This window comes from Harpia harpyja, chromosome 3, assembly GCF_026419915.1.
Source record: "Harpia harpyja isolate bHarHar1 chromosome 3, bHarHar1 primary haplotype, whole genome shotgun sequence".
In the NCBI taxonomy this organism is placed as follows: domain Eukaryota; kingdom Metazoa; phylum Chordata; class Aves; order Accipitriformes; family Accipitridae; genus Harpia; species Harpia harpyja.
In genome coordinates, this window is record NC_068942.1 from 61,902,457 (window position 1) to 61,920,291 (window position 17,835).

Consider the following 17,835-nt stretch of genomic DNA (forward strand, 5'->3'; position numbering starts at 1 on the left):
AAATTCACAGTGATGCATGTTAGGGAAAGATCCTGTTCTCATTTCACACTTCTGACAATCTGGAGCACCTCTTTCTACTTCAGTGAAGATACAATCATTCAATCATAGCAGAATGTGGGTCCTTGACTTTAGTGTGCCTTTGTGAACTATTGAAGGTGTATTTTTCTTCACCCTAAAAATATGCAACCCACGAACAAAAACTTTGCATGCCAGTCTGCCCTTCAAAACAGAAGAGCACAGATAAAAGGTTGGGATTATGTCAATGTATAAACCTCAGGGATCAGATTTTATAAAATATTTCAACTCCTAAATGTGAAGAAGGTGAGGTACCTTTGAAAATTCCACTAGCAACCTATCTGCTCTTTAAGACTACAATATAGCTTTTAAAAACTGTTCCCAAGTAAGTCAGGATCATAGCCAATAAGCATCTATAGAATAAACAGCTACAAATAGCTATGCATTCCCTTTATAAAAAAGAATCTTGGCTTGAACAAGCAGATGAATTTGGCTAATGTTGTACATTTTACACATCTATAGGAACTGCTTAGATGTAAGGGTAATGTTTGAAGAAAATGCCTCATTTACTCATGCAAAGGCTATTAAGGCTTCTACAAAGCAGAAAATGAATTAATACACTCAAAACCTTGTTGTCTTTAAATTACATAGCATTGGTAACTGCTTAAAGGCAGTTACACAGGTTTATATTTCTTCCCTTTCCTGATACCAACAGTGATGAATTTGGTGAAAAAAATGTTGAAGATGTTTACTAAAAGTGTGGGGAGATGAAGGTGCTGGCAAATAGCTTTTAATTTTGTTTGATGAACTCTGGTATCCTCAAATTGAACTGTCCAAAGTCTGCCAAACAGAAATGAAAAAAAGCCAAATCAAAACAACAACAAAAAACCCAAAACCCCCAACCCTACAATTTAGATATAATTTCAGCTCAAAATTCCCCAAGAAAATTGATCAAATTAAACAGGAGAAAGAAAAAGAAGAATGACTGAATCTAGGTAATAAATTCTTTATGAAGTATTTTTGGGGCTTTGTCTTACAAGAGTTCACAGTCTGAATCCACTTCCTCAACTGCTATCTTAGTCTGTGCCAAGGTGGATTTACATCTCCAGTGACTGTATTCAAAAAATCCACCATCCTGATTTATCTTCTGTCTTTTACTGTGTTAATTTTGAATCTTAGGGGCACAATGAGGTGTCTGCAAGTATCTTATAAAAAGCAAAAATGCAGAAAGACAAGGGAATATAAAAGCTTCTCCTTGTACACTCAGCAGAACCATGGCAAGAGAAGTATCTCATTGGGCCAGTGCCATTATCCTAGCTTTACAGCTGACACCAAAATAGTACAGTAACTGGAGACACATAAATATCATAGATAATTATATTCCCTTTAGTTAATTCCAAAACATCTGTGCATGACACCACAGCCATAGTCTGACTTTCCAAATGTCAGAATGGTACTGGTAAATCAACACTTCCACGCATGTGACTATGCTACGACAAGCTCCCATGTCAGCCAGGGCTACCCTGCGAGTGGCCCTGGTCTCACCCTGTTCAAGGCGTCCTGCTGATCACAGCCAGTGAAAGAGCTCCTGTGGGGACAGCGTGTTGGTTCCTCAGCTGCATTTACACATACAAACTCTTTCCAATGCCTTGCTGTTTCATAGAAAATTGTTTCACTGACATTTGCTGTAACTTTTTGTTTTGCTGAGTCAGTTTCCCTTAAAATAAAGATTTGCTCACGTGAACATCAGCAGTTTCTCCAAGTGACCTCATATTTGTTATCCTCTTTGGGGATATTCTATGTAAGCCAGCAGGCATATTTCCTCTTTCTTAGTTCCTTGTACTTTCACCTTTCTTTTTTTAACAAAGAGCAACACGATAAATCCCTATTTTCAGCTAAGTTAGAATATCTCGCAAACTCTCCTTTTTATTTCTCATCTCAGAATTAATGCTGTATTTTGTCTGGATTTTATTTTTTCTTCTAAAACATTTGTTTTAAAATATAATGTTTACTATTTTGAAATAGAAACAGGTAGGATGAAATATTTGTTTATTTGTGAGGTACAGTTTAACAATGAGCTGAAAATGGGCTGTAACTGTGACCACCAATTAGGCAAAATTCTTTGATGGCTTCATGTCTTTGTTATTGAAAGAAGGACTTAATAGATGAGGTGGGTGACACTAAAGTACATAATTTTAGAACCAAAATTACTATCTGGGAAAAAAGCATATGCCTAAATTCAAGGGTGATTCTAAGATTTCATTCAGAAAAGAATGAAAAAAAGAGAAAAGGATGAAAATTTTTATTTTATTTGCTAGCAGGAACTAATTAGCTCCTTCAAAAACTCTAATTATGACAAAGCTAGATGTATAGAAAGTGGGTTGAGTTAATATTGGGACATAGGATCATTCTAATATGTAACAAAAAGCGACTTTCCTTGTCTTGACTACAGTTTCAGAAAGCATTAGTTGGATTCAGTCCTACACAGAAAAAGCTTTTGGCTGAACTGGAAAATCTTCTTAGAATAAATCAAGATTTGAATGCCAACTGAAATACCAGTTTAATCCCAGAGTAGGTTTTCTTATTGTGGTTTAGCTACCTGTTTACAGTTTAGCTGTGAAGAAAATTTAAAAAAAAAAAAATATATTGCACAGGAAAATATGAAGGCTTAACTCTTCCCATATATAAAGTTTAACTGTACCTGTATACCATACTAATATACTTAGCAAAAAATTTACATATAGACCATACCTATATGAATGCCTTTATCATCTTGTATACTAAAATAGATAACTACATCACTAAAATGAGTTAGTAAAGGTTTTCTATAAAAATGTATCATTAAAAAAAAAAAAAAAAGAAAGAAAAGCCCATGTTAGTTCTTTGAGCAAAAATGAACTACACTTGCTGAAACATTTTTTGGCCAGAACAAATGTGTCTGGTTTTGCCAGCATAGCAAAAGCTGGATAGATTTTTCTGTTTTGTTTTTCACACTTTATCTGACATATGCTGCAAAACTTACCAGAGGAGTCCAGGCCAAAGTCTTCCCAGAGTCTTAACTAGGATAGTTTATATCTCCTTTACTCCTCCTCCTCCTTCTCTTTTCTCCCCCCATATGTTCATTATGCTTCAGTTTCATTTTAAACTTAAGTCTTGCTTATGTATAACCATGATCTTAGGGTAAGTATTTTGGTCAGGATTTTTTTTTAAATTATTAAATTGGTGTATTATCAGCAGAGTTTTTTAAGGCAGTAGAAATTGAGATTAACAGACTCATGGTTCTTTATCCTGCAGGAATTGCCTCTGTACTGGTAGGGCTTCAACAAACATGTTTCAAATGGCACAGTTCTGGGAGCTGACAAGGCTTTACATAGCTCACTTGGCAAAAGAGCAACTTACCACAAGGTAAGAGTGTGAAATTACAGCAATGTGGTAGTTGCCAGGTGCATGTTCTTATCCCACAGAAAACATGACAGAGCTTACCTCTTACCTGCCAGCTTGTCAAACAAGGCACCAGGGCACAACATGCAGCGTGCACTGGATGTAAAATTCTTCCCGAGAGAAGGCAGAGCAAGCACCTTAGATGCGAAAATCTTCAGTCATGACAAGTAACTACAAAACTGCTGGATTTGCAGCTAACTACAAAGAGGAATGTGAACCAGAGCCTTTACTTACTTATTTATAAACCTTATACTCACTCCTCAGCACACAACTTCTATCACCCTTCTTACATATCATCAGCGACTTTGGCCCAGAAAGTCTCACTGAATGCACAGGAGATCAGCAGGCAAATGCAAATGTGTTTACTCAAGGTACAGAGGTGTAGCAAGAAAACCAGCTGAATATTAGAAAGTGCGCATAAAAAGTCTATTCCCTCCTATAGGTAATACCTTCTCACTCTCCCAGCTCCTCCACATGTAAATCACATCAATTTACACTCCATTTCACTGACTTATATTCTAGTAAGTGAGTGTAAGTAGGTCTTAAGGTGTCTAACTGAGCATAAAGGACTCTAAATTACACACTTTATGCATCACCTCTGAACTTAGCTCATAGGTTTTAAACAAAAGCAGAATAATAAATCCATAGTTTGGAGGAGGGAGGACATTAAATGTATGTGCATTTTGGTTTCTTGAGGTTATCACTGTATTTAATCAAAACTAATAAAAAGCTCCTGCCTTTTTACTTGAAACATTATTGAACTCAAATTGAGATATGCACAAAATTCTTTAAGCAATTACTTAAGCAGGTCAAAAAAATAGAAAAACGTAAAGACAGGGTTTGAGTTGTTTGTCTGGGTTTTTTTAATCTCAGTTTTGATCTGTCCCTGAAAAGAAAAGTTTCAGAGAAATGCATGTTGTTTTCTGGTTTGGACCATGCTCTGAAATCTTTGTTGTTAAACTTCATTCTGATTCACAGTCAATTTTACAATGGGATATGCATTTAAACAAATTATTGATGAGGTTTGTGGTAAAGCTACCAGGCTATGAATAGTATCTCAGAGTCAGTAAAATACTATTTAGAAACAGTGGAATCTATTTATTACCAGATGACTTACTCCTGAGGTCAATTATTTCTACAAACATTTAATTAAATGGTGATGTAAATTTGATGAGCCTACTCAGTAAAAGCAAGGCCTGTTCTGCACTTTGAAAAGGTGAATAACAGAACTGTCCCTCCATCATTCCGGTTAAAATTAATTGGTCTCTTGGAAGTTTAGTTATAGAAAATATGCAAACTCCTTGGTTCATCTTCCCCAAAATATTATCTCCGTTAACTTAAAAATGTACTGAGAAAGAGGTTTCTCAAAGCAGAATAAAAGAATGATGTGATTTACTTTACAAATGGAAAAAAATCCTGAGGGTTATATTTTGCTAAGGAGGGTTTTTTGGGGATTTGGGGTTTTTTCCCCTGAGGTTGGGGGAGGGTTTCTTTAAGGTATGATGTGGAGCTGGAAGGGAAATAGTATTTAAGCTGAGAAACCTGTTATTATTAGTGCTCTACCTCCGCAGTTTTAAAAACAGATTCTGGTACTTATGAGAATGGGGAATTGCATCACTCTGTGACTTCCTCCCTGATAACAAATTAATTAGATGTGAAGTGCTAAATGCTGGATTCAATGCATTCAAAGGGACACTTATGAAAACAAAAGAATTTAGCATCTGAAGAGCCTATGTTTGCTTCTGGAAACATTTATTTATTTTAAGGCTTCAAAATAATGACAATCCATAGAATGTAGCACTCACATTTTAGAGCTCATATTTCCTCACAAAGATCTTTTATTTCAATTTTAATAGAATTCATTCTTAGAAATGATAATTATACACCAAGCTCACCCTGCCAGCACCACACTGTACAGCTATGAAAATCAAAAGACTTGCTTTTATGCATTTGCTGAACCAGAGATTTTCTTGAAATCCCTTTGTTGAAAGCCTGCCTAATATTATGAACCACACAATCTTTCAATCTTCATTCAGACAACATTTTCAGTGAAATAAAAACACTTTCTGGTGTTATAATACAGCCCATCAATTTAACCTTAGTTCAAATCACTTCAGCTGGTCAGAGTTAAGAACAGCTAGGAGAGAGACTTTGTGAGTCTTAGAACCAGAAAAACCCAACAAACTACTTGAATTCTTGAAACACGAATGTTGCATACATATCTGTCCTGTTTAGCACCTCTAACAATAACCTGAAGGAGGTGATGAAGTGCTCTTTCTTCAAGTTTGCAGGTGACACCAAGAAGGGGGGGAACAGTTGATACAGTTGAGGGTGGAGGGACCCAGACCCGCTGAAGGAATGGGGCTAACAGGAACCTTATCGAATTCAGCAAAGATAAATGTAAAGTCCTGCACATGGGAAGCAGACCCTCTTGCAGTGTTACAGGCTGAGAATGGACCAGTTGTTGCTGGCAGTTCAGCTGAAAAGGTCCTGGGGGTCATAGTGGGCAGCAAGCTGAGCAGGAGCCAGCAGCGTGCACCTGCAACAGCAAGGGCCAACTGCATGCTGAGCTGTAGGATCAGGAGGAGAGCACATTCAGGAAATTAAAAGAGAAGTGCTTATTCCCACTTACATGCCACTCTCTAGACCACTACAGGACTACTTTGTCCAGTTTTGGCCCACTCCATACAGTAAAGACATTGATAAAGAGGAGTGAGTTCTGCAGGGGGCACCAACACGGCTGGATCACTAGCCCTGTAAAGAGAGGTTGAGGGACCAGGGCTTGTTCAGCCTGGAGAAGAAAATGGCCTCGGGGTGACCTAACACCTACATGGAGGGTGTTGAGAAGACAGCGCCAGCCTCTTCCCGGTGATGTGTGGTGGGAGGATGAGAGACAAGGAGCATAAACAGAGCAGTTCACATGATATATGGAAAAACTTTCTACCCACAAGAGCAGTCAAGATGAGGTAGGTTGCCCAGAGAGGTTGTACAGTCCCCATCCTTGGACATTTTAAAGGTCTGATAGGGTAAAGCCCTGAGCAACTTCATCTGACAATGAGTTGATCCTGCTTTCAGCAATGTGTTGAACTAGAGTAAACCAGTACTGTGCTAACAGTGGAAAGGAAGCCCCTGGAAGAGAAGAGATGTCCTGGGTGTCAAGTTGTCTCATTAAGGATTTTGTCCTGAATGCCCATATACCTCTCTAGCACTTGTGCAAGGTACTACTGGAGATATTACACATCATTCTGAATAAACTCTACTTTTCCTCTTCTGGCTCATGCTAATTTCCCACCAAGGAAAATAAGCTATTCAAGTCACAGCACATTTTGGAATGACTATGTCGAAGGCATTTGTGCCAGCCAAGATGTATATATTGGTCATGCACTTCTTAATATCTCTGTCCATCAGAAACATATTTTACAAATCTTTGTGATCTCTGGTCTCAGATCTCTGGCTTACTGAATTTCCATTAAGTATCTATTTCTCTCTGGGTTTGTTGCATTTTGGTTATTTAAGTGTGAGCTATCTTAAAATTTTGTTTATCTTTAGTTAAGCAAGCAAATTAAATTAAAGCCTTGCTCATGACTTTCCAGCCTATTTCTTTTCCATTAGAATTAGAGAGGACATTATTTAGGAGGTTAAACAATAATCACTGAAAATTCCTATCAAGCAGCGTGAGTCTCCCAGGTAAATATACACAGGAAACTCATTTAAACATCCTTAGTAGTAATTAGCACATTTCTCCCATATTCTTCTATTTGCCCGTATGATATATTTTACAGCTTTTAAAAATTCTCTTTATTCTTCAGCTGCGAGTCAAGCATACCTATGAAAAACAATGCTAAACCTGAATATTGCTACAAACCACCAGAAATGTGCACAAAGTTCCAGTAGGTACACAATTAATCACTGGATCAGCTGAGATTACAGCAGCAACTTGTTCATAATTCAACTTTTTGCTTACCAGTGCCAAAAATATTGGCATGCTGCACTCATCTGCATGTTTTTATGACATCTAAGACTAATACAGTTGCTGTCAATGTAAACCTTTTTCTGAGATGTGGAGGATGCAGAACATCTGCCACCTACTTTGTAACAGGTATGACTGAAACTGAGGATTAAATCAGTGAGAACAACTCCTGCCTACTTTACAGAAATCCAGAATGGCAGGGTGAAGGAAACAGCACAGGTTTGCCATCCCTGAGAAAATATCAAACCTTTGCAACATCATTTGTAAGGCTTTTCCAGTTTTAAGAGATGATATTGCTATGAAAATAACTACTTCTCTTAAGTTAGAAACAAAACACAGGGGAAAAGCAAGCAGGCAATCAGACTGATGTCATTTTTATGACTCAAGAGTTCAGTGCCTGCAAGAAAACTTGAAGTTTTTGATGTTTCAACACAGAAAGGCATTTACTGCTAGCCATGATGACTTGTGAGTTTTATGGGATCTTTTGAAAGACTGGAGTCCACAAGGGTTTACCTTCAGCTAATCATTGTCTTCTGAGAAGATAGGAGAGGGGGGTTTTCCATTCTGACAATATCAAGAGACTCCTTCCCCACCCAGCATTCAGTGATTTGCCACTGAGCAAGACACCCAGACTAGATGCTCTGTGATTCACACTGGCTCAAAAAGGGCATTGCTCTTTCACCACTGTCCAGCTGGATTTGGGATTGGTAGAGGGCTGACATAATTTGACAATATCCACTAACCTGAGCAGGAGACAGTCCTGTGGTGAGGGGATCCCTTCGCAGAGCACTACCACCAGGTAAGCAATGGAAAAGAGCCTGCTGCCATGTTTAGCCAAAGTAGGACACATGCCAGGAGGTGATTTTTCCTCTTCTTAGCACTTCCAAAATCATCTCTTAGATGTACAGGCTGTACAGGGCAGAAGGGAGTGTCTGGTCTTTTGTTAGCTGCAGACCTGCTTAATCCAAACACACTAGGATAATACAGAGAGACAAGTTGTATAAATGTTGAATTTGGCTTAAAGATTGTTCCAGTATAGGCCCATCCCTGGCTATACAAATATATTTATTTGTGTATATATACATTTGTACACTGTACATATGTATGGATGAAGATCCTTGCCTATGCTAGAAAGAACTAATGAAAAATTATTTTCACAAAATATTGTATTGCAAAAGGTAATAAAGCAAACAACATTAATTTGCATTTAACACTGAAAAGTAATTGGTTTGTCCTGTTGTTTCATGGTTTGAGAAGTACAACCAAAAGAAAAAAAAAAAAATGGCAGGCTGCTGATTAACAATACACTGAATCTAAATGAATGAATATGAAACAGCTTGCAAATATCCACTGCTCCCAAACTTTCCTCCATGCCTACCTCACGCTTTTTAGTTTTCATATCTTTGATTTTCCTTTCAGCCTTCCTCTCACACTTCCATTAAAGGCTGCACATAGTGTAAATTATAGACTGTTCCCTGCATCTGTTTCTTTAGGGTATTCACTTTGTTAATAGGTTTCAAATCAACTGTGGTGCCACCTGCAATCTTGTCACCCTTTCACTCTGGAGGGAGGAGCTGATGAGGAGAGAGAGGTCACAGACATGCAGAAAATACAATAAAAGCCAGATGAACTATTTGGATGAAGACGGTGAGGGTTGCCTCATTTTAGAAGGCCCTCATAATCCTCCCTCAACACATGACCAAAATATGGCCACTGTATTCCCAAAATGTAAAACAGGTCACATCCTTCTTTTTTCAAAAATGCTTTTGTGCTCTGGTGGATGACCAGAAGGCACCTATTAAGCTTCAGTCACAGCATAGTCTTATTGTTATCAGAAGAGGGGCAAGGACTTAGGATATGTGGCCTAAAACACTGCTGCACCCATTCCAGTCAAAAGTTCTTTCCCCCCAGTTTGGTTAATGAAGAAGACTCTCAGTGGCAACCCCACAGAGTGGGAGACCCTCTTCTTGATCAGGAATTGTGCCACAAGGTCCTGAACACAGTTAGATTCTGCCTCTGGCTCAATATCTCTTTAGCTTACAGCTGTCTCAGGCTGGTTCCTCTCATAAACTTCCTTGGAAGTGGTGTGACAGGAGTAGGAGAGCCAGAAAACACTGAATTTGAGCAGTTACTGTTAGGTGGAGAGGCTGTAGCAATAACCAGTCAAGCAGACAGTAGCTCTAAATGATGCTGTCAGCTATATAAGCTGGAACAGAGTTTTCGCTTTCACCTGCCATTGCTAAGCAGAACTGAGAATGAAGACTGTGGTGGTCCCTGGTATATCATGTGCTGTGTTTAGATACAAAAAAACAGTGGTGGTAACACAGAAGGAGAAAATTTTAAGGGAAGATATTGTTTGTGGGGAGGAAAAAGAAAAAAAAAAGCAAGAATATGTCATTTTAGAAGATGTGCATGTCCATGGGGCATGGCCATTTCATCTTCCACTTCACATTATCTTTGCCTGTGGGCAAGTTGGGGCAAAGTTGAAAGTTGCTGGCATTTGCTATCTGTCCTGCAGGAGTGAAAATGGCTGTATAAAATACAGGAGCAGAGATTAACTGGGGCATTTTCCCTGACCCTTTTTCATTTTCTTTTGTAAGTTATAAGAGCACAGTCATTCGTGCTTATTACATTGCACTTTGTGATTTAGGGCTTGAGATTCTGGGGTAAGATAAGGGGAAGATAAGAAATGAAAGGGTAGGGGAAAGAAGGAGGGGAAAGGAGTATGAGGGAAAAGGAGTACAAGAGAAAAACAGGCAGCATGAAGAGTTATGTCCTTTGAAGCAATAAATAAGTCAAAGTTAAGAACTAATAGTAAGAAATAGTTAATCCACAGCATACCTCAGCAAAAATGAATAAAATAACAACCTTAATTACACAAGTGGCAGCAGTAGAACAGCCAATCCATTGGCAGAAAGGAGGTGAAAGCTAGCAAAGGTGATTAAATGGCAGCAAAGAAGAGTCAGTCAAAAGGCTTGAATGTGCTATAGCATTGTATTGGTTTTGTGTGGCAAGGTTTTGGTAGCGGGGGGGGTTACAGGGGTGGCTTCTGTAAGAAGCTGCTGGAAGCTTCCCCTGTGTTCGAGAGAGCCCATACCAGCCGGCTCTAAGACGGACCCGCCGCCGGCCAAGGCCGAGCCAATCAGTGACAGTGGTAACGCCTCTATGATAACATTTTTAAGAAGGAAAAAAAGTTGGGACGGCGGTATTCGGCAGCCGGAGAGAGGAGTGAGAACATGTAAGAGAAACAACCCTGCGGACACCAAGGTCAGTGAAGAAGGAGGGGGAGGAGATGCTCCAGGCGCCAGAGCAGAGATTCCCCTGCAGCCCGTGGTGAAGACCATGGTGAGGCAGGCTGTCCCCCGCAGTCCATGGAGGTCCACGGTGGAGCAGATATCCACTTGCAGCCCGTGGAGGACCCCACGCCGGAGCAGGTGGATTCCCGAAGGAGGCTGTGACCCCGTGGGAACCCCGCGCTGGAGCAGGCTCCTGGCAGGACCTGCGGACCTGTGGAGAGAGGAGCCCACGGAGCAGGTTTTCTGGCAGGACTTGTGACCCCATGGGGGGCCCACGCTGGAGCAGTCTGTGCCTGAAGGACTGCACACCGTGGAAAGGACCCATGCTGGAGCAGTTCGTGAAGAACTGCAGCCCGTGGGAAGGACCCACGTTGGAGAAGTTCGTGGAGGACTGTCTCCCGTGGGTGGGACCCCACGCTGGAGCAGGGGAAGAGTGTGTGATGAGTCCTCCCCCTGAGGAGGATGAAGCGGCAGAAAATAACGTGTGATGAACTGACCGTAAACCCCATCCCCGTCCCCCTGTGCCGCTGGGGGGTTGGTAGAGAATCCGGGAGTGAAGTTGTGCCCGGGAAGAAGGGAGGGGTGGAGGGAAGGTGTTCTGAGATTTGGTTTTATTTCTCATTACCCTACTCCGGTTGATTTGTAATAAATTGAGTTAATTTTCCCCAAGCTGAGTCTGTTTTGCCCGTGACGGTAATTGGTGAGTGATCTCTCCTGTCCTTATCTCGACCCACAAGCTCTTTGTTATATTTTCTCTCCCCTGTCCAGCTGAGAAGGAGGGGGAGTGATAGAACGGCTCTGGTGGGCACCTGGCAAATTAAATGGCAGGAACAAGCAAGCTGTGAAATGCCTGGACAAAAAACTCACAGCATTTGTGACAGAGCAGCAGAGAAGCAGAGGACATGGGAAGAAAGAGGTAAAGTCCTGTCTGTAGCCCTGAGGGTCAGGAGAATGGAGATCCTTCTGGCTGCTGCAGTTGGAAATGAGGTTTTCACCCGCTGCCTAGGCCATACCACAAACTTGTTCCATTCCCATTGTGTGACTAGCTGTTTCTAGTGGAAGTTCAGAAGTTCTCCAGAGTCATGTTATGCTCTACGCTGATGAAGATCAGGAAATAGACTAGAAATAGAATTCCCCAATCTTTCAAACATGGATAGGTGCCAGGAGTCTTGGATAAGTACCTATTTCTTGATTGTCTCTTGAGAATGAATGGCAGTATTGATAACAGGTGATACATTCTGCTGTTTTGGCAGCTGGGATGTGTGGATGGGTGATGCTGTAGTTGACAAGGAACTGGTAACCAAAAAAAGAATGTAAAAGAGGAAAAAAAAAAATTCATTACTTAAGAGAGTTAAGGAGCTGAATCCATTTTGCTTGTGAAGAGAAGGTTCATATGTCATTTGATCTTCATTTATAAGTAGTTGCATGAATAAAATTATGTATAATCTGTAGCAGGGACCAATGGCTGAAAATTCAAGATAGACCAACTCAAATGTATAATTAGCATTGAAGACAATTAACCATCATGATGGATTATCAAGAGTTTGGTTATCTTTCTCAGTTAAAACTTACTAGCTTAATACAAACATTTTTAAATCAAATTAGGCATACTCTAGCAATGATTCATAGACTCCTTAGATGATTACACTGCTACTTTAAAAATATAACACCTGTTAAAGATTGTTTTGCTCAATTTTGTGGTACAGAGTATATAAAGTATTTCCAGTATTTACAAAATTAATTTAAATTAAACCAGTATATGAAAAGTTAAGAAGGCTGGTGAAGTATTGTTCGCTTTTGTGATGCCTTCTGCTCTTCTTAATGCTATTTAACAGTTTGCACACACTATCAGAAATTTCTGTTTTAGTGAAAGTAGAAAAATGAGTTACAGAGAGATATGAAAGTAAACTGAGCCTCAGCAGATTTCTTGTGGCCTATTACTATTTCTAGTCTAAAGAATTACTAAGCACTAAATAGTGCTTTGTTCACCTGAACTCAAGTAAATAAAGTTCCTAAGCCTCTGAAACTGGCCTGCATGATGTAATGATACCACAGTTAGATCTTCCTGAATCTCTGTTAAAAGCAAAAACAAATAAATGAACCCATGCACATTCATGTTTTCCTTTTATATAAACCACCAGAGTTTCATTGACTCCATTTAAGTTATACCAATGCACGTCAGTTAAGAATCTGAACCATAAAGTATATACTATTTTATCCTTCTACAGGAACCTTCTGTCTGATAACCTTCCTCTACCCATGAGAAGGATTTCCTTGTGAAGGAAATGATGCTCATTTGTCCCATTTTACAGATAAGGAATACAGTATCTGTACAGCCCATAATTAATGTTTTTGACATTTATTTCTTTCAAAGCAGGCCTTTGAAATTTGGGTTCTTCATCTAAGCTGCAAATCACTTTTTGGGACCCAATTTTGCCAGGTATTGCATATATGTGAAAAGACAGCTTTGCTGATAACACATACTCTTTTAAAATAAGATGTAATAAATGATGAAACAGGTACTTAAGAGGAAAAAGATCTCAAAGACAAGCATAAGCAGTTACATGAGAAGAAAAAACTAAGGAAATATTTTAATAACATAAAAATAAAACATGATGCATAATAAAACCAAGAAGGAATGAAAAACATCAGTAACAGTCCTTACCCCCTAGTAATTATCAGCTGACAATTTTACATCACAAAAAAAAATTACTTACAATAAGGAATTTGGAGTGCTTTTGAGTTTTAGGCTACGTCAAGGACAGTGTCCAGAGCATAAAAGATAGGCTGGGAAGTGTGTAAACAGCTGTGGGATATAACAGATCCCCAATCCTGAGATTTATCCTACCTTGCTTTGGCACATTGGTCTTGTAGATAAACATTAGTGTTAAAAGTATAAACACTTGCTAAATGTGGAAAAAAAGCATTACTAGTATTTCTGATTTGAAACTGCTAGAAGGTTACAAACACAGCTGGTAATTAAAAAAATTAAAAACAGAAAGCAGAAAGCAGTTAGCAATCAGTAATAGATGGTCGAGGAGAAGTAAATAATGAGGAAGAATGCAGACAAGTGCAGAAAGACATATAGAGCATTCAAAATGCTAACAGATGACAGACAGTTCAATGCAGATGAATGAAATGTAATTATGACTTTGATGAGCCTTCATGGCACAAGACTACTCTTTGTTCGAGATAAAATATGAGGAATATAGATGAAAACAGATAAAAAAATCAGCAGACAAGTCATTGTGCATCATTAATGACTGATAAGAAACAGAAAGAAGAAAGACAAATCAATGCATTTAATGAGTCTTAATAGTCCAATCGTGTATGTCTGTGAATTAGTATGCGCATGCTTCATAAAATATGAGCATTTAGAAAAATAGTGAGAAACAAAAGGGAGCTTCTTCATGTACTGTTAAATGCAAGGTGTCTATCTGAGCACTCAGCTAGAAAAAGATCATCAGTTTCCCTGACTTCTGTTTCTTCATCCATAACTTTTTTAATCAAGATATGTAACTTGAACAATTGGCCAGGTGGTTTATGGATTTTTTGCACATTTCTCTAAAGTGTCAAACAATGGCACGGCCAGAAGCAGCAGGGTGTTGGCATAGCTATACCAATTCTTTGATTCATGGCATCAAAAGCTGTGCAGTCAGTGTGATCTAACTCAGCTGACTCAATAGAGTTTGCCCTGCAAAACAGGAGACATTTTTTGTCCATTTATCTCTCAGAAGTATAGAACACCAGATTTGTAATAGTAACCAAATCCATAGGAAGCAATTTCATGCCCTCTCTTTTAGTACAGCTACAAAAGAGATATGCCCAAAGGATCTACTCTCATGTCTCCAGGGACACATTTCCTAGAAGATGATAAATTTATCAATATTATCCCCTGCTAATTTAGAATAAGCCTAGCGAAATCAAATCAATTCTATAAGAGCATAAGGTAAGTGACAGTAGAGCAGGCCCTGGTACAGGCATGGGTATGGGCAATGAAGAGTGCACAGGTACTGCAATGTGCTCCTTAGCTTAGATATCACATGGCACAAACATGATTCAGCATTTCTGGCCAGTCTGGAATATGGAAAGAAAAAAAAAGAAGGGAAAATAAAAAAGGAAAAACAAACAACCCAACACAGGTAAATGCAGCCTTAGCAGTAACAAGAAGTGAGATAAAACCAGAACTGCTAACTCCAATCCTTTCTCAGTCACAAAATTGAAAATCATGAGATTCAAACCCTACCTTTCTAGTGGAAATCATGATGGCAATCTACAACATGATGTGGAAATCTAACCCAATATTGATTAGGAATTTCTTTTTTCCAGTAATTATCTTATTCCCTTACTTTGTATTGGTTGGTTGATGGGCTTGTTGTTTTATGGGGTTTTTTCCAGTTTGAGGATTTGTGTTCTTGAAAGTTAGAGATTTTTTTTTTCCCTTTAAATTAGGGCTGTGACTATTGACTCATTTGCAGTGGGGGATCAAGCAGGGCTGGTTAAAGTTGTTACCTCCCCCAGTTGTCCGCCCATCTCTTTCCTCATTTTCCCTCAACAGGAGGAGCTTTTTCAGATGGGCAGCAACTCTTGATAGTTACCACTTTACAGACTACCATAAAAAAGGAAGCTGAAAATTGACCCTGGTCAGTGCTAGTACATCTTTTGCTGTCAGCTGCAGAGGTTCAAGAATACATCTCAGTAATAACTGCTGCACAAAAAGTACCTGCAGGAGCACAGCAAAGAGCAATAATTTCTTAAACCACGTTAGTTTAGGTGACTGCAAAAGTCTGAGTGTCTCAAGTAATCGCCTTACTCTAGAAGTTACCGCTGTCAAATTATCAATTATAAGGAAAATCATAATACAGTTGTTCAAAATGGTAATAGTGCATCTCCTCTGTGAGACTGTTCAATCTGTACAGCAATGAGAAAGATTAAGAAAAGTGAAGCACTGATACTATCTTCAATGAGCTTAAAAGCTTTCTCACATGTAGATGAAATATCATATCTTTCAAATATTTAATGTAATAGAATACCCAGTATGGATTAGTAAAATCATAAAAATCTGAGACAAGAGCTGGAGCTTGCTTGTGAACTTATGAAATGGCCTTTCAGAGAGCTGATATTATGTATTAATGAAGTATTACATGGTTTTAGTAAGTCAAGTATGCAGTTGCTGGTGGTTAATATCATAAATGTCAGAGTCCTGGGGGCACCCATAGGCCCTGACTATGGTCCATCCTCCCCTGGGAGCCCCCGCACACCCTCTGCTCTGGTGCAGGGGCTCCATGTCAGCTTGGGGCTGGCACCCAGACCTGGACTGACCACTGCTGGAGGTGTGCAGGTCTCCAGTCCTATCTTCCGGATGAACCTGGACATAATGGGATAGCCTTCTTTCCAGTCCTGTCTCCAGTCCTGGGTGGATCCTGAGCCTGACTCTCCACCCTGCTGTGTCTGGGACTGTTAGCAGACCCTGTGCCCAGGACCCTGCTCTGCCCACCCTACCTCCCTGCTGCAGGACTGGCTGAGGGCACTGCCTCTGCCTGGCGTCACCCTTAGCTTCCAGCTCGTCCTCCCTTGTGGAGCAGCCTTGCTCTCACTGCTCCCTGACAATAAGTCCAGCAATAAGCCAGTAACCATGAGAATGCCAAGACTGGCCATAACAATGTTCAATAGCCAACAACGAGTCAGAGACCAGGGAAATCCAAGAACAATGACAATGGAAGTATATAGTTAGCCTATTTTGTTCAATAGCGGTTGAGGCAAATTGTATTGAGCAAATGAACAAAACAAACTCCAAAGATGTTCCTTCCTATACTGAAAACCCAGCTTGTCTCTGAGCTTGCAGAAATCTGTCCCTCTGCTGAACGAATGCTGACAACCTTGCATGTGCTTCAGAAATGAAATGAATGAGTCAAATCCTGAAAACTCTCCTCTCCCTAACTCTTTTTTTTTTTTGGACTGACTAAAAGTCACCAATAAACTATTACACAGTCAAGCTGCTTCATTCTCTTCAGGGAGGATTTCACTGCCTTCTCTAAACCTACCAAAAGAATAGCTTAACTTCTTAGCATTCTTTTTGCCTAAGGCACAGAAAGGAAGATCATTTTATGATGCGAGTAAAAAGTTCAATTTATCCTGGGGGTATATTTCTGACTCTTCTTTGTAACTACTCTGCCTAGGACATTGTACGTGTGGTATGTTTAACTAAATAAGCCCATGGTTGATTTCAAGTGAAATTTATCACCAACAAGTAAGCAGAATTAACTGAAGGGAAACTCATTGTGAATTGAGGAAGGGTCTGTTTGAGGCAAAAGCAAAGGAGCAACAGACCGCAAGCACTTAATTATTCATTCTGCAAGACAATTAAATATATATATATATAATATATATATATATATCCAGAAAAACCTTCCCATGTGCTCTTACCTTTGCATACAGCTGTTTTCTTTATACAAAATGCTCAGCACTTTCTCACAGGCTGAATGAATATGGTACACACAAAGCTGATATAGGTCATTCCCCAGGGACTGTTCAAGGTCTTGAGAACTGCAAAGACTGCAAAATGGAAAACCAAGAGGAGTGGAATTTCCTAACAACAACCCCTAGCTGAATTAAACTCACCCTAAATTTGCAATCCTGGTGCAATTCTGCAGATTGGTTTTCGCACCAGAAGGTTCCTTCAGTATCCCACTGGGGAAATAAATTTAGAATCTTTCCCAGTTCTGCTATAGTATGGGAATGAAATTAAGAAAAAATCTACTGGTACTAGTGACTAAATATTCTTCATAGCATCAATGTAGTAAGTAGCCTCATACCTTTCAGCAGTGCATTTCTGCTTCCACATAGCACACATCCCTCATTAAAGCACATTTTTTCTGTTTCTCTGCCAGCAGGCCATGGTTACCTGGATGGGTGCTGAACCTTTCACTGGTTCAGTGTATCTCATCAGAGATCCTTGTTCCTTCTAACAACATTTCCAAGTCTAAAAGGCAATGCCTTCCTGTTCATAAAGAGATTATTGAAGTGGCATAAGCTCTCTTTTACTAGATCTGAAGAAAAAGTTTACGACTGAACAAAATTAAGCTGGTGCCCTGTGTTTCAAAACTGGTGAAG

General features: G+C 39.5%; 1 long non-coding RNA gene across 1 annotated transcript in view; it reads right to left on the minus strand.

Annotated features, from left to right (window-relative positions):
* Window positions 1-5,267: 5,267 nt before the first annotated feature.
* The window catches only part of LOC128139866 (uncharacterized), a 20,074-nt gene continuing 7,506 nt past the window's right edge, over window positions 5,268-17,835 (minus strand). Inside the window, exons 2-3 of the long non-coding RNA XR_008234539.1 lie at window positions 8,170-8,335; window positions 5,268-6,026 (exon numbers count right to left, since the gene is read on the minus strand). This is a non-coding gene — a long non-coding RNA (uncharacterized LOC128139866). The remainder of the gene's footprint in view (window positions 6,027-8,169; window positions 8,336-17,835) is intronic.